Source organism: Ovis aries, chromosome 21 (genome assembly GCF_016772045.2).
Source record: "Ovis aries strain OAR_USU_Benz2616 breed Rambouillet chromosome 21, ARS-UI_Ramb_v3.0, whole genome shotgun sequence".
Classification (NCBI taxonomy): Eukaryota; Metazoa; Chordata; class Mammalia; order Artiodactyla; family Bovidae; genus Ovis; species Ovis aries.
In genome coordinates, this window is record NC_056074.1 from 35958844 (window position 1) to 35977152 (window position 18309).

General features: G+C 44.2%; 1 pseudogene; it reads right to left on the reverse strand.

Annotated features, from left to right (window-relative positions):
• Positions 1-439: 439 nt before the first annotated feature.
• On the reverse strand, positions 440-15221 carry LOC114110130 (pregnancy-associated glycoprotein 1-like; annotated as a pseudogene).
• Between the last annotated feature and the right edge of the window lie 3088 nt (positions 15222-18309).

The window sequence follows — 18309 nt, forward strand, 5'->3', positions numbered from 1 at the left end:
AAGGAAGAAAGTTGTCAGGCTCAGATAATCAAAGAAGAGGGAATGAAACAGTGAGGGTGTGAAATAGAGAACTGATGCCTTCTGATTTCTTGGGTCCAGTCACAGAGATCTTTGTATTTGCTCTGAGTCTTGTGTCCTGGATTCCCAGAATCATTTCAATGAGTCTCCCCTTTCCTTGAAGCCAGGTGGAGGTGGGCTCCTCTCAACTGTGATTCAGACTTTGTTTTAGATCCTTCCCAGTCATTGTACACCTACCAGACACAAACAGAGGCACCTGTTTGTTTCAGCACCATTATGAGTGAAACCCTTTATTCTTTAATGAGAATAGGGTGTTCAGAACAACAAATACAGTTCACAAGCATCCTGGGCAGGAGTACCCTAAGTATGATTTAGTGTTTGCTTAGAGCAGCCTTACTGATTCCTGAACCACTCCAGGCATTTATACTGCCTGTGCCAGGCCAATCCTGTCATTTCCTCAATCAAAGACTGAGAAATACAGCCTCAGGAAGAAGTCATCCAGGATCCAGTTCTCTCTAGATGTCCTCACTGTGTTCTCTTTAAAGGTGGTATAGCAGTGGCCTCTAGAATCTTGGGGGAGTCAGAGACACACACCAGTCAGCCTGAGCCCTTACGTGCGACTCCCACAAATATCCAGACCCAGCACATCTCTTGGTTTTGTTTCCCTCTTTTTGGTAAGTATCAAGGGATTTTCTCATTAGCAGGGGATATGAGAGTTCATCCACAACTGAAAAGGGCCAATACATGAGGTTGCCATGAGGAAAGGTATGGGGGAGTGAAGGACTGAGAGTTGGGGATACAGAGGAATGGTAAAGAACAAAGTCCTACTGAAGAGCATAAGGAAATATATTAAATAACCAGTCATAAACCACACAAAAAAGAATAAGAAAAAGAATATATATTTCTGTGTGTGTATAACTGAGTCACATTGCTGTGCAGCAGAACTTAACGCTACACTGAAAATTAGCCACACTTCAATAAAAATTTTACAAAAGAAAAAGAGTGTCCATAGTTCTCCTCTCTCCCTGTTTATTTCTTTATGACTCCTGCTCCTTGTTTTCTCTGAAGAGAAGGCTGATTCTCCTTATGCATCCCCACAATCCATACTTTATTAAGAAACTTTATTTTGAATTGGAGTATAGCTGATTAACAATATTCTGAGATTCAGGTAGACAGTAAATGGACTCAACCATATGTATCCATGTAAACTGGTCCCAAAAATACCCTTCACATCCAGGTTGTCATGTAATTAAGCAGAGTTCCCCATGCTACACAGTAACTCATTGTTGGGAGTTAAGTTATCCATCTTAAATAGAGCAGTGCCCACAACACTTGAAGACTAACTTAGGAACTCTGGGAAGCTTCCTTCACCCTCTTGGGCCCCTCCAGGCTTGGTTGGGTAATGTACTCTGGTTCCCTATCCCCATTGGTCAGTCCATAGCCCTCATCACCCCGAGTAAGTCCCCAGTGCCCCAGTGCAGAGCACGTTGGGATACCATTTGCATGGAATCCAGTGCAGTTTTACCTAGAACCAAGCCACCCTCCATATGGCTCCATGAGTTTACAGTTTTCAGTTCAGTTCAGTTCAGTTCAGTCTCTCAGTCATGTCCGACTCTTTGCGACCCCATGAATCGCAGCATGCCAGACCTCCCTGTCCATCACCATGTCCCAGAGTTCACCCAGACTCACGTCCATCGAGTCCGTGATGCCATCCAGCCATCTCATCCTCTGTCTTCCCCTTCTCCTCCTGCTCCCAATCCCTCCCAGCATCAGAGTCTTTTCCAATGAGTCACTCTTCACATGAGGTGGCCAAAGTACTGGAGTTTCAGCTTTAGCATCATTCCTTCCAAAGAAATCCCAGGGCTGATCTCCTTCAGAATGGACTGGTTGGATCTCCTTGCAGTCCAAGGGACTCTCAAGAGTCTTCTCCAACACCACAGTTCAAACACATCAATTCTTCAGCACTCAGCCTTCTTCACAGTCCAACTCTCACATCCATACATGACCACAGGAAAACCATAGCCTTGACTAGGCGGACCTTAGTCGGCAAAGCGATGTCTCTGCTTTTGAATATATTATCTAGGTTGGTCACAACTTTTCCTCCAAGGAGTAAGTGTCTTTTAATTTCATGGCTGCAGTCACCATCTGCAGTGATTTTGGAGCCCCCCCAAAAACGTCTGACACTGTTTCTATTGATTCCCCATCTATTTCCCATGAAGTGATGGGACCAGATGCCATGATCTTCGTTTTCTGAATGTTGAGCTTTAAGCCAACTTTTTCACTCTCCTCTTTCACTTTCATCAAGAGGCTTTTTAGCTCCTCTTCCCTTTCTGCCATAAGGGTGGTGTCATCTGCATATCTGAGGTGATTGATATTTCTCCCGGAAATCTTGATTCCAGCTTGTGTTTCTTCCAGCCCAGCGTTTCTCATGATGTACTCTGCATAGAAGTTAAATAAGCAGGGTGACGGTATACAGCCTTGACATACTTCTTTTCCTATTTGGAACAAGTCTATTGTTCCATGTCCAGCTCTAACTGTTGCTTCCTGACCTGCATACAGATTTCTCAAGAGGTAGGTCAGGTGGTCTGGTATTCCCATCTCTTTCAGAATTGTCCACAGTTTATTGTGATCCACACAGTCAAAGGCTTTGGCATAGTCAATAAAGCAGAAATAGATGTTTTTCTAAAACTCTCTTGCTCTTTCCATTATCCAGTGGATGTTGGCAGTTTGATCTCTGATTCCTCTGCCTTTTCTAAAACCAGCTTGAACATCAGGGAGTTCATGTTCACGTATTGCTGAAGCCTGGCTTGGAGAATTTTGAGCATTACTTTACTAGCATGTGAGATGAGTGCAATTGTACAGTAGTGTGAGCATTCTTTGGCATTGCCTTTCTTTGGAATTAGAATCAAAACTGACTTTTCTAGTCCTGTGGCCACTGCTGAGTTTTCCAAACTTGCTGGCATATTGAGTGCAGCACTTTCACAGCATCATCTTTCAGGATTTGAAACAGCTCAACTGGAATTCCATCACCTCCACTAGCTTTGTTCGTAGTGATGCTTTCTAAAGCCCACTTGACTTTGCATTCCAAGATGGCTCTGGATTAGTGATCACATTATCATGATTATCTGGGTCGTGAAGATCTCTTTTGTACAGTTCTTCCGTGTATTCTTGCCACCTCTTCTTAATATCTTCTACTTCTGTTAGGTCCATACCATTTCTGTCCTTTATCGAGTCCATCTTTGCATGAAATGTTCCCTTGGTATCTCTAATTTTCTTGAAGAGATCTCTGGTCTTTCCCATTCTGTTGCTTTCCTCTATTTCTTTGCATTGATTGCTGAAGAAGGCTTTCTTATCTCTTCTTGCTATTCTTAGGAACTCTGCATTCAGATGCGTATATCTTTGCTTTTCTCCTTTGCTTTTCACCTCTCTTCTTTTCACAGCTATTTGTAAGGCCTCCCCAGACAGCCATTTTGCTTTTTTGCATTTCTTTTCCATGGGGATGGTCTTGATCCCTGTCTCCTGTACAATGTCACCAACCTCATTCCATAGTTCCATCAGGCACTCTATCTATCAGATCTAGACCCTTAAATCTATTACTCACTTCCACTGTATAATCATAAGGGATTTGATTTAGGTCATACCTGAATGGTCTAGCGGTTTTCCCTACTTTCTTCAATTTAAGTCTGAATGTGGCAATAAGGAGTTCATGATCTGAGCCACAGTCAGCTCCTGGTCTTGTTTTTGTTGACTGTATAGATCTTCTCCATCTTTGGCTGCAAAGAATATAATCAATCTGATTTCGGTGTTGACCATCTGGTGATGTCCATGTGTAGAGTCTTCTCTTGTGTTGTTGGAAGAGGGTGTTTGCTATGACCAGTGCATTTTCTTGGCAAAACTCTATTAGTCTTTGCCCTGCTTCATTCCGCATTCCAAGAATTCCTGAAATTCCCTCCCTTCCTCAAAGTCTTCTTTGAGCCCATCAGCCAGCTATGAACTCCCACTGGGAACTGACATGAAGCCTCCACCCTGTGCCAGGGCTGAGCAGTCACTGTGCACCCTTTATTCACATTAGCATCCAGCCTCCCCACAAAGGGATTGGGTAGCCTGGCTCACAAAGGGGTCACCCAGCCAGAGCTAGGGGAAGATGCATCTGAGAACTGGGGTGACCATATAACTTATCATCCAAACGAGGAAAACTGCGAGAAGGGAAGGGAGACTGTTAACCTCTATGGTGGGAGAGCACACTGGGAGTGTCCCCAGTCATTCTTCTTTTCACATGGCCTATTTCAATGACCGCTAGAGATGACTTTCATGTTCATGCATCTGAGGTTTCAGATTGAATTGAAGCTCTTTGAGGATTGAGGACCATAGTGTTCCCCTCTCCTTGTGACTCCCACCATTTCAGCATGGTGTGGCATGTCCGCATTTATTTCAGGATGATTAGTGTCCCAGACGGCCTTTTACTCCCAAGTGGTTCATCTTGTGGAAGGCTCTGGCCCAGCAACAAGGCTCAGCAGCATCTGCAATAGTGCGAGACGGCCTGCAGAGGGCGCCTCCATCCCAGCAGCAGCCCAGGGGTTCCTGCAAGTTCCTATTTGAGAACCACCCCTCAGCGTTCTCCCCTCGCCTTGAGGATGTAGGCCTGAGCTGGCACCTGGTATTTGATGCTGTTGATAGTGAAGATAATAGAGGGCAGGGTACTGACCGCAAGACATGAAACGTAGTGCTGTTAGAGAGAGAGGTTGGCCCTGGAGGTCCTTGTTGTGTGTGGAGACTGGGAGTGACCCTGGGACATGACCCTTCACCTCAGAACCCCGTGGCATGGTGCTGATGCACCTCTGGATGTTATTGACCAGTCTTCTTGGGCCAATGACCAGTGATGACCCGGTATCCACAAGGGCCTCGCAGCCACCAGAACAAACAATGATCTTTCTTTTCATGGAGATGCTGAGAGACAGTGTGACAAAGTGGGCATCAAGGTCACTCTGAGTCTCCCCAGAGCTGCCCCCCTTCCCGACTGTCTTCTAAACAGCCCTCCATCTTTTGCACTGACTCTTTTACTTTGCTCTTGACACGGCACCTTCCTTGACATCTTTGAATGCAGTATTTGAATACACCAGCAACTTTGGTATCTTGACACAAGCTGGTCTTCCTTCGTAGAAGAGTCCCCTACCCTTTGACTAGCAAATTTCTTCTCATCTTCCAGATTCCAGCTTAATTGTCAATGATTCGGGGAAGTCTTTCCCTCGGTGTTTATCAGTCTCCTGCCTTGGTCACTTTCTGTAGACCCTATCTCATGTCTGCTGCTGCTGCTGCTGCTGCTAAGTCGCTTCAGTCATGTCTGACTCTGTGCGACCCCATAGATGGCAGCCCATCAGGCTCCCCCATCCCTGGGATTCTCCAGGCAAGAACACTGGATTGGGTTGCCATTTCTTTCTCCAATGCATGAAAGTGAAGTCGTTCAGTCATGTCTGACTCTTTGCAACCCCATGGACTGCTCCTTCATCCATGGGATTTTCCAGGCAAGAGTGCCGGGAGCCACCACGGGAGATCCCACCCATGACAAGGTCATGTGGAAGAGAACTGTTAAGCTAGGCTTCAGAACTCAATGGGCTCCCTAGGCTTTCTCGAGCATCTGCCCCCAAAACCAGAATCTGTCTGTTTTACTATTTCATGACTTTTACCAACTCCTCTGACATTAATAAGGGTCTATTCCTGACCACCTTCCTCTGGAAAAAATTAACTTAGGGCTATAGCTAATAAGTCTTCTGGACATCAGAAAAATATTTCAAATCAAAACCCCTCTGTTAGCATTTTAGTTTGCTTGGCAGATATATCCAGACTCTTGCAGCTATGCATATGATTAGTTACATCCTCCCAACTGTGAGAGGCATGGAAAGCTTAAAACATAGAGCCTTTCAAAGAGTTAAAAGTTATTAGATTAGTGTTAATGTAGGATTTCATTATTTGGCCAATGCTTGTTGCTAAGTTCCCATATCTCTTATCCACTGTGCACCTGGGAGTGCATTAGTTAACATAGTTGGAAAGTAAAAGGAACAAGTGTAGCCTTGAAATTAACCATATCAGACTTTTGAGCTAATTGGTTCTTTCTTGTAACTTACTGCACCTTTACTCTGTGAGAAATGTAACTTGTTTAATACTTTCTGAGGCTGACATAGATTAGAAATATAAGAAAAAAACATTTCAAGGGAAAATAAGTTTTCTGGTTGAGAAGCCTTTATCAAAAGAGGGTCATAAAATGTTCACAGGCCTCCAAGGCCAGAAGATAATGTACACAATATTGTTTATGGGAAAGGTTTGCAGAAAAATCCTGGTTTCGATAAAGACAAAACAGATGTAATGTTTGGGCTGACTCTGTATGACTTTGCATCTTTCATTTTCCTCTATGTACAAGTAAAGGTATAAAAGACCCTTTTGAAAATAAAAACAATGGGCCTCTCTTGAAGAAGCTTGGTCACCCCGTGTTTTTCTTTTTTCTCTTTTTTCTCTCTTACTTTCTTTTTTCAGGCTGATCCCTTGGAGCATAGAGGCTCCCTGCGTTCACTTATCTGCCCAGGTTTCTAAGACCTGAACGGGAAGACGTTCTGCGTCTTCACTCCCTTGGGAGACCGGGAAGGCACCTGTGGCCTCCGTGAACAGGGCAAACTTCTTGTCTTGAAGTTTTATTGGCTTTCTATGTAAACCAAGGAATATCAGCCTCTGTCTCTCCTCTATTTTCTTATCTACAATATTCTTTCCTTATCTCTCTCTCTGTAAATCATCCGCCGACGCCATTTTTCCTTCAGGTTCCCCTGGATCCTGCGGGGGCTGGACCCCGGCACAAGAGTACTGGAGTAGGGTGCCTCTCATGTCTAGCATGTACCAAAGTCACAATTCAGTATGTGTGTGTGTCATTTCTTGTGCATCTGCCTTCTTAGATATGAGGGCGAGTTTTATTCTCATTGCCTCCCTAAAGTGTCTGGCACACCGTGGATGCCAAATGTTTGTCTGTTCAGTGAGTGAATGAAGACTGTGAGAATAATGAATGAGAAACACCCAGAGAGTTGTATCTGGTGGGGAACTAATAATGGGTCAAATCGCAGAGTGAAGATGGAGATTCGCAGGGGCGGCAGATTCTCATAGTGAGAGGGTAACAGGCAGGAAGGCCAGGGATCTCCAAATGGAGGAAATAGCCTGCAAGTGTCAGACATTTTTATCTCTCTTAAGTGGCAGGAGGAAACAAACCAGCGATATTTTTTCCTTCTCTATACAAATTTAAAAGGAGGTTTCTCTTAAAATTCTGTGTTGCCATGACACCTGGTTTCACCTGAAGTTAACTATTCTCAAACCTAGAGATAACCAATGCCTTTTTCTTATGGAAATGTTTGTCTTAAGCTGTGCTAATGTACTGTGCATTTACCCCAAACTCTGTCTTCAAGTTGGTTCTACCTCTTGGCTCAGAACCTACTTGACAAACCAGTATGTTGTACTCAGATATTGTTCCTCTAATCTATGTAAATGAAACTATTTGTATGGTGATCTGCCCTTCTTCAAGATTCAAGTTAATCATTTTATGGCCCAAGATGAACCATTTGGTGCCAAGATTATCACAAAATGCATCTAATGGGTGAGGAGCCTGGTGCCATTCTGAATTTTAAGACATTCCTTTCTTTCATTAACAGACTGCTAGTGACTCTATAACATCCAGCGAAAGACTAGCATGGGGGTACTCTTTCTGCCTCCTTCTGATGTCTATGTCAGAAGATTTCTCTATCTTCTTTAGACTTTAATAAAACTTTATTACACAAAAGCTCTGTGTGATCAAGCCTTGTCTCTGGCCCCGGATTGAATTCTTCTCCTTTGGGGCCAAGAATCCCAGCATCGTGATTCCACAACAACCTTTCAATAGTGGTGGGAGAGAGGGGCTCCTCCGGGAGAAGGTGTCTGCCAGCAGTGCTCCTACAACCAGCTCAGACCCTGAGACCCTGGCCAGGAAATACATGACTAGCCCATAGAAACTCCAAAGGACAGGTCAGCTTTTGTCTGAGGGTATCACACAGAATCCTATCAATTATGCCTCTTGTCCTCAGGTCACTCCTGGATCCCACCTTCCTGATTCTCAGTTATAGCCCCTGCCCCACTGTGTGCCCAGGTATGTGAGGTGTCTTTTTTATTAGTTGCTTTCAAGTCTTAAGACTGCAGCCAACCTCTCTCCACTGCTGGGTAGCTGCTCCCTAAGGAGACCAGATTTCCCCATTTGCTGAGGACTTTCCCTGTTTTTAAACTGACATTTATCTGAACTGAGAACTTCCTTGGTCCCAGGTAGCCCTGGACAGTTGGTCATCTTATAACTCTGTTCAGGCTGGTGTAATCTTCCCTGATCCTCTGTTTACCACACTGTAGAGTCCTCTAACCATGCTCCACACCTCACAGGGCAGTGGGTGCAGCCCTCTCCCAGCTGCACAGGCCTCTCCGGACCCTTTTAGGACCCTGGTCAGAGCCCTGGTCAGAAGGCCTGGGGATTATGAACCCATGGGTTGTTTGTGTATCTATGTGTTTATGTGTTTGTTTGTATATGTGTTTGTATGTGACTCTAATTGTGCTTTTGTGTCTCTGACTGGCTATGCATGTTTATATGTGTCTCTGTTTATATGTGTCTGCTTGTGTGTTTCCATGTGTCTGTGTGTCTGTCTGTGTCATTGTGGGTGGTGTATATGTCTGTGTCACTATGTGTCTGATAATCCGTGTGTGTGTGTCTGCCTGTGTCCATGTACAGATGTGGAGCATCACTTGGGCTGACCCTCAGAAGGGGAGGCTTACCGGTCCATGGGTACAGGCCAGTCTCTCGCTTGGATCAATGGTACCCAGTTGAGCGCTCCCTGGTAGTAGGCTTTGTCCACCCCACAAAACATCACCACACTGCCCTTCCCCTGCATCTGTAGAGAGAAAAGAGGGGGAGATCTTTGGAGGACAGTAACAACAGCACGGTTGGAGAGCTTGTGTTTGTGCTTGTCTACCCATCAAGGCCCTAATAAGGTCTCCATTTACAGATGCAGAAATCGAGGCTAGGAGCAATTGAGAACCAGACTGAAGTCAGTAACAGGTGAATGAGTGGCACAGAGGAGGTTAGAAGCTGAGTCACATGGCTGGGCTCCACCCACTATGTCTTCTGAAGAGGCCCAGGACCTCCTACTACCTGTGTGCTCAGAAACCCTCAGATGACAGGGTGCTGAAGAGTTTTTGCTTTCCCTTTGTCCAGCTTGTCATTTTTCAGGAAAGTCAAAGCCTGGGAGTTCTAAGTGTGTGGGTTCAGGTCACCCAGAGTTGGCTCCACTGGCCTGTGACCTCTACTGTCCAAAGGGCCCCACACTCAGAAGGGACCCCACCTCTGCTCTCCCTGTCTTGAAATGCCTAATATTTCTTGAACTGTGGGTCCCACACTTTTGTGTCCCACACTTTCATTTCTCACTGGCTCCACAAATTAGGTAGCTGGTCCTGGGCTCCCAGTGAAATGCTTATGAGGAAGGAAAGATATCACCATTGTTCTCCTTCCTTCCTTATAAAATTCATAAGTAAAGTAAGTAAGTAAGTAAAGTCACTCAGTCGTGTCCAACTCTTTGTGACCCCATGGACTGCAACCTACCAGGCCCCTCAGTTCATGGGATTCTCCAGGCAAGAATACTGGAGTGGGTTGCCATTTCCTTCTCCGGGATCTTCTCGACCCAGGGATCGAACCCAGGTCTCCCACATTGGAGGCAGATGCTTTAACCTCTGAGCCACCAGGGAAGCCCTCAAATTCATAAGCAAATCCTAATGCCTTTCCTTCAACTTGTTTCTTGTTGCCTTCCATTAACATTCCTCCTCACTCACCCCCCTAGACCAAGTTATTGCTCTTGAGCCCAGGAGCAGGAATGTGTTCCAATAAAACATTATTTATAAAAACCAGCGGTGATGCCAGGTAGGGCCCTGAGGCCCTAGTTATCCTGGGTTAGATTATCTCTCAGGATACTTCTTTATCAAGTGTTCTATAATTTTCGTGCAACTGAAAGCAACTTACAGCTAATTTGGAGAAAGGGATTGTCCATCTCAGACTTACTTACGCAAGTAGAAGGCAAAAACAGGCTCAGAAATGGCACCTTGATTATTCAGTTTGTCAAAGATGGGAATGGCTCCAGAGAAGGATATGTTGGGGTAGTTCAAGGCCAAGACACCATCAAAAGGTATACCCTCAAACCCAGATTCTGCCATGCTTAGACAATGGCTGGTCAGTGCTTACAAGGTCCCCAGTCTGTGGGAGAGAAGAGTGTTCCACTAACAGATACGTGAAGTGGGGCTAGGACTGGGCTGGGGTGCATTGCCATTAGATCCTCAGAGAAGAAATGAGGCTGGACTGTATCTTTGGTGGACCTCAGATGGTTAGACCAAGCTGGGAGGGGAATTGGGGTTCCATTTGTGAGAGGCTGTGAATTTTAAAACATCTGCCCTTCTGAAAAACACCACCTGAGTGAGTCAAAAAGCAAGAGGGTTCCAGAAAAACATCTATTTCTGCTTTATTGACTATGCCAAAGCCTTTGACTGTGTAGATCACAATAAACTGTGGACAATTCTGAAAGAGATGGGAATACCAGACCACCTGACCTACCTCTTGAGAAATCTGTATGCAGGTCAGGAAGCAACAGTTAGAACTGGACATGGAACAACAGACTGGTTCCAAATAGGAAAAGGAGTACGTCAAGGCTGTATATTGTCACCCTGCTTATTTAACTTCTATGCAGAGTACATCATGAGAAACGCTGGGCTGGAAGAAACACAAGCTGGAATCAAGATTTCCGGGAGAAATATCAATCACCCCAGATATGCAGATGACACCACCCTTATGGCAGAAAGGGAAGAGGAGCTAAAAAGCCTCTTGATGAAAGTGAAAGAGGAGAGTGAAAAAGTTGGCTTAAAGCTCAACATTCAGAAAACGAAGATCATGGCATCTGGTCCCATCACTTCATGGGAAATAGATGGAGAAACAGTAGAAACAGTGTCAGACTTTATTTTGGGGGGCTCCAAAATCACTGCAGATGGTGGCTGCAGCCATGAAATTAAAAGACGCTTACTCCTTGGAAGAAAAGTTATGACCAACCTAGACAGTATATTCAAAAGCAGAGACATTACTTTGCCGACTAAGGTCCACCTAGTCAAGGCTATGGTTTTTCCTGTGGTCATGTATGGATGTGAGAGTTGGACTGTGAGGAAGGCTGAGCACCGAAGAATTGATGGTTTTGAACTTTGGTGTTGGAGAAGACTCTTGAGAGTCCCTTGGACTGCAAGGAGATCCAACCAGTCCATTCTGAAGGAGATCAGCCCTGGGATTTCTTTGGAAGGAATGATGTTAAAGCTGAAGCTCAAGTGTTTTGGCCACCTCATGTGAAGAGTTGACTCATTGGAAAAGACTCTGATGCTGGGAGGGATTGGGGGCAGGAGGAGAAGGGGACGACAGAGGATGAGATGGCTGGATGGCATCACCGACTCGAAGGACGTGAGTCTGAGTGAACTCCAGGAGATGGTGATGGACAGGGAGTCCTGGTGTGCTGCAATTCATGGGGTCACAAAGAGTCAGACACGACTGAGCGACTGAACTGAACTGAGTGAGTCAATTTGGCCTTGTGGCTTCTGTCCAGGTGGAGCAACCAAGAGTCAGGCCAGGACCCATTGGTGCCACCTTGTGGACGAAATGATCGAGAGCAACATAACCTTCTCTTTGGCATCCCTATCACCTAATGACAGGAATGGACTGCATTCTCTGTAATGTACTGAGGATTCTGCATCTGTCCGGGAAGACAGAAGCCGAAAACATAATCATGCTTGCTGGAATCTATGAAATTACTGCCTGGGGAATTCACTTTTGGGGATATGTATGTTTCTTTGAGTGTGTATGAGACAGAAAGAGAGAGGGTAACTATTCAAGTACTTTGGGGTGGCAGGCCATAGGTTTATTAGATTCTCAAGGGTCCTTTAGAGTGAGAACTCATTCATCAGGCCCCCTGACAATTCTGACTTCCAGTTTCCCACTCTGGATACCTGAAGCCTTTGACTGCCCCCCTGGGTTCCCAGATCAGCTTTATCCTGTCCCCAAACACCCCACAGCAACTTCAGTCCTGAAAAGCCAGCTAAGTTTTACCGCTTACCACAGGCATAACCTCAGCAAGGCCCTTGCTGTCTGCACCTCAGTTTCCTCATATGTCTCATGAGCTAATCAGACCACCTGCTGTGTGAGGTTGTTGCAGGATTAAACCAGTTATTACATGAAAGTGCCTGGAACAGTCTGTGAATATAAAAGTGGGTGTTTTTCCCCTTTTCTTGCTCCCAGCAAAATTAACCTTGAACTGCTCATGGGCAGAGGAGCTGCAAGTCCACACTTCAAGCTATTCTCTGGGTTAGCTAATCTGTTTGCTCAGGTGTAACCACAGGCACTGCCTCCCCAGGGACAGGATTCTGTGTGTAAGATGGTCAATATCTATGGGAGTTAGGCTAGGAAGGGTCCTGCCAGATGGTCCTGCATCTGTTTTGCAAGCCATGGTCACTCCTTAGAGAGTCCTGACTCAGCTTCTGTTTACACGTTACCCAAATGGTATCATAAGCAAGAAATCCCTTCATCCTTCCAGAACCATAGGCAATGTTGAAGGTCTTTTGGGTAGTCCAGAAGGTGGAAGACTCAAGATGTCTGAACATAACGTGTGTAGCTGTGGACACAAGAGACAAGTGTCATCAGGTCTCAAGTGTGGAAACCAAGGCAGCAGGGCAAGTGAAGGATGGTCCGGGTATGAGGTGTCTGTACTCACAACAGACTGGACTGGGGCAAAAGACGGAGGGCACTCACAAGTCTGATGAGCCTGTGTAAAAGACAACCTGGAATTCCTGAGGGGTTGTTCCAATGGTGATGTTACCCACATAGAGCATCTACAGGGAGAAGGAAGGAGTGGGTTAGTGCAGAACTGGCTACCCTCTATTCCCACACTGATGCCTCCTTCTGGGTGTCACATATCTCTTGAGATCACATTCTAACCACCGTGCACCTCACAGCCTTTTGTCACAGAGGTGCCTGCATTTGATTTTTTTTCTGTGCTACATGGTATGCAGGATATTTAGTCTTACCAAGCATTGAAGTGGTACCTCCTGCACTGGAAGCCCAGAGTCACAACCCCTGAAACTCCAGGACCACTGGACACCCAGGGAAATCCTGGGGCCTTCATTTGAGAAGCTCCGTAGTCTCTTCAAATCCAGCCTTAGCACCCCCTTCTCCAGGAGTCCTTCTTGATCAACCTCAGCTACTCCCTCTAAACTCAGACTACATCCAATCAACACCACATGTGACCCTCTCATGACATGTATTTACTCTTTGCCTATCTCTCAGGCTGGCATGGGAATTCTTGAAGACAAAATAAGTCCTTTTTCTAATCTAAAAACAGTAACCACTGTGTTAGATTCTGATGGCCTTACACAGAATACAGGTTCTGTAACTTTTTACTGCTATGGTTCTTGCATCTGTGGAAACTGAATTCCTTTGCCTCGGGATTCACAATTGCTTTGCAGTTGGTTCTACCTTTTGATCAGTGATGGTTCACTCCTTATCTGTAACTGAGTGGCTCACTTAGTTCAGAAGGAAGAATTGCCCTCAAACTAATGACACATCTTTGACACAGAAATGGATGTTTACCTGCCACCTGGTAATTGCTGGGCCCAGTCACCACAGACCAAGAGTTGAAGATGAGAGTGCCTTCTCCTCTGGTTGGGGTCCCTGATTTCCAAGGTGTCTGCCTCCTGTAGGAACCCCAACCCCAGCATCCACCAAGCACCTCCAGATGAGCCCTGGTGCTAGGCTAAAGCACCAGGGGGCACTGTGAAGCACCTTCTTCCCAAAATACTCACATCCATGGTGTTCCTCAGGGGGTGAGTAGTTATATTTGAGCCACGAGAAGAAATCTGGTACAGTCTATAAGTACATTCCTTCAGAAAACTGTTCAGCAATTTTTTTTAAACTGAGGGTTTTTTGCATGGTCTTCACTTTTGTTAGAGGTATTCTTTCACAGAGCATTTGACAAAGAAAACAAAGAAGCTACAATTATCTGTCAGTGTTAAGGTATAACTGTCATTACGTATAACTGTCATTGTAATGGCACAGTGTGTTTTCCAGTCATTTTTATGAGTCGCCTTGTTATCAGAAGTTTATGCATATCCCATGGCAAAGACATAGGTTTGAATACAGGTTCTGTTCTGTAATGTTGGATAAGCCATGTGCCCATGTGGGGTCTGTCTCCCCCTCGGTAAAATGGTGGAATGTAATAATTCCCACCCTCCAAATATAGTGAAGTGATGGATATAAGGTGCCTGATAAATAGGAAGTCTCAACAATGACAGCCACTAGCACTGCTGTTGTGACCCCACTGTATCCTTCTCACAGAAGCTCAGGGAAGGAGGTAGAAGGGGGATTATTATACTCTTTTTCCAGGGGAGGAATTTGAAATACAGGAAGTTTGTGAGTTGGCTGTAGTCACACTTCTTGTCAGATGTAAAACCATGTATAAGTAGCTCTCCCAATCTTTCTCCATGTTGAAAGAGAAGAGAGGGTTGAAAGAAGAATCCAGGAGATAGGGAAAATATTAGGAACATTAAGAGGTTCAAGAGCAAGGAAGAGTTAAAATTGAAAAATTAAAAGTAAGGAAAAACAACAGAGTTATCTGCAGGCACAGAGACTTCCAAAGAGATGGGGAGATAAATGAGAGAGATACAGAGATGCAGACACACAAATACACACTGAAATAGAGAGAGAACAGAGAAGAGATCTAGAAAAAACTGCAGAAAAGTGCTATTCCACAGGACCACACCTACATCTGCATAGGCTGTGCACTGAACAATTGCAAGGAGTTCCATTTTCAATAGGTTACATGTCTGGGCCCCAAGAGTTGTGCAACCATGCAACTCTACGCCATGACCCTTGGGACCCACAGTCCCTATAGCAAGGTATTTATCAATAAGTAAGAGTTAAACTTTAAAACTGTCAGGGAAATATTCTTTTTCCATCTAACCCTGATGGGTGGAAGAATAATCAGATGAAAAGAAACATCCCAGAAAGGAAGATGATACCACTTAGAGTCCCTATACATGACTATGCACTCTGAGAGGGACACCAATACGATGAGCCCAAGCCACTTCATGCTTCTTTCCTGGCTCCAAGTACTCAGGGAAAATTCGGTTCTTAGCATGTAGTGAAGACCAAAAATGTCTAGTTATATATGCTCTGAATGACTAATCATTCCCTAAGCCATTGATTGATCTAATAAAAATGCAAACCTCTCGAAAATGTTTACCTCCATTAGTGTCCCTGGGGAGTAGACGTTGAAAATTCTCAGAATACAGAGAATTCTACTGTAATCTCTTCCTTGAGGCTTGGTTGGAAAACCAAAGTGAATGGCATGGACATTTAAGAGCATGGGAAACTTGCCAAATTGGAGAAAAAACTGCTAAGAACTTTATAAAAATGAATATTAGAGACCATGCTAGACTTTCATGATATCATGTGATCTTCCAGTCACTTCATGAGATGTGCATTGCTGTCCTCATTGGAGAGCTGATTGCTAGGAGGAAAAGCAGGCAAATGGCAAAGTAAAGCCTTCAAGGGCAGCCCAGGGACATACAACTGGCATTAGGTAGTGGGTCAGATGGCAGATATTAGGTGCATCTATGATGCCACCCTGAATCAAAAGTTTAGAGCAGAATGGTATTTCAATTGCATGGTTTCAGAACTGGAAGAAATATCAAATGTATCCACAAGATATTTCATATCATTCAACAAACCTACAAGGAAGACCTGTGTGCTGGGATCTGGATTAGATGCTTCAAAGTCAAAGTTGATCAAGACACAAGTGGTCTTTATCTCAGGCAAGCTAACAGTCTAGTTCTCACAAACTCATGGCTACGGAGGTGAGAGAAATGATTCAAGAATTAGGCAGCCATGCTGGACCATGGACAGTACCGGCCTTACCACTGGGAGAAGCCTTTCCTCCACTTCACCCATGCTGGAATGCAGGCCAGTTGGCCATGTTTTCAAGAGAATCAGAAGTTTGGATATTTATATACAACCTACTGATTTTAATGTTAGCCACTATTCTTTTCTTCCAGAAAAAATATAATGGGAGCCAAATCTCCACCACAGAGTATATGGCTGTGGCTATCTCCACCATAGCCTTCAGTCTATGCCTGTTTTTATTTCTGGCCTAGAGTTGGGAGTGCAGTGGGGACGGAGAGGGATTTAATTCAAGTTGATTGATATAAAGTGACTGAATGCATACTAAATATGTTATTTTTCTTTCTGTTTATAAAGGAAGATCACCAGGGACATATAAACCAACTAGTTTAATAATGTCAATTTGCTGAAGATAAATGGATATATTTCTTATGTAATCCCCCAGTAGGGTCGATGCCTTAAAGTTTTTGTCCGCCAAACCAAACATACAAAAAAATAATTTTGAAGTATCTTTTCAATCAAAGAAGACAAAACCACTCAAATCTCCTGCTCAGCCTGAGATGAATAGGGCTACCTGCAAACTGTTACTGCGGCCAAAGTAATGATGACAGTGTTTTATGACTCCTTCCAAGACTCCCAGGGTCCATTCCTGCATGAGATCTATCCAGGCCTGTCCCTTGGGTCCAACGAAAGGAGCCTGGCCTGATCACCAGGTGTGTATAGATGGGGCACTGTGTCTTAATCCTCATTTTTGCATATTGTTTAATTTAAGTTTTGATGTTAAATTACAACAGGGGGAATACAACAGCATCTAATAAATGACACACATTTATACCCTTTAACTCAGCAGTTGTTTTTTTTTTTAATTTTTATTTTTACTTTATTTTACTTTACAATACTGTATTGGTTTTGCCATACATTGACATGAATCCACCACAGGTGTACATGCATTCCCAAACATGAAACCCCCTCCCACCTCCCTCCCCATAACATCTCTCTGGGTCATCCCTGTGCACCAGCCCCAAGCATCCTGTATCCTGCATTGGACATAGGCTATCAATTTGTTTCTTACATGATAGTATGCATGTTTCAATGCCATTCTCCCAAATCATCCCACCCTCTCCCTCTCCCTCAGAGTCCAAATGTCCACTCTATACATCTGTGTCTCTTTTGCTGTCTCGCATACAGGGTCATCATTGCCATCTTTCTAAATTCCATATATATGTGTTAGTATACTGTATTGGTGTTTTTCTTTCTGGCTTACTTCACTCTGTATAATTGGCTCATTTCATCCACCTCATTAGAACTGATTCAAATGTATTCTTTTTAATGGGTGAGTAATACTCCATTGTGTATATGTACCACAGCTTTCTTATCCATTCATCTGCTGATGGACATCTAGGTTGTTTCCATGTCCTGGCTATTATAAACAGTGCTGCGATGAACATTGGGGTACATGTGTCTCTTTCAATTCTGGTTTCCTCAGTGTGTATGCCCAGCAGTGGGATTGGTGGGTCATAAGGCAGTTCTATTTGCAATTTTTAAGGAATCTCCACACTGTTCTCCATAGTGGCTGTACTAGTTTGCATTCCCACCAACATTGTAGGAGGATTCCCTTTTCTCCACACCCTCTCCAGCATTTATTGCTTGCAGATTTTTGGATCGCAGACATTCTGACTGGTGTGAAGTGGTACCTCATTGTGGTTATGATTTGCATTTCTCTCATAATGTAACACAGCAGTTTTACTTCTATGGATCTATAAAACAATACACTGATGAAAATATAAAAAGCCAACTGCACAAGCTATCTACTGCACATTGTTTTTATTTTTTTATTTATTTGTTTTTTATACTTTACAATATTTTATTGGTTATGCCACACATCAACATGAATCTGCCAAGGGTGTATACACGTCCCCCTTTTTGAACCCCCCTCCCACCTCCGTCCCCATACCATCCCTCTGGGTCATCCCAGTGCACCAGCCCCAAGCATTCTGTATCGAACCTGGACTGGCGATTCGTTTCTTATATGATATTATACATGTTTCAGTGCACATTATTTTTAAAAATAGAATATCTTTAGGCCAATTTATTCCTAACTATTTTCTCTTCATTGCAATGGTGAATGGGTTTGTTTCTTTAATTTCTGTTTCTGATTTTTCATTGTTGGTGTATAGGAATGCAAGCGATTTCTGTTTATTCATTTTACATCCTGCTGCTGCTGCTAAGTCTCTTCAGTCGTGTCCGACTCTGCACAATCCCAGGGACAGTAGCCCACC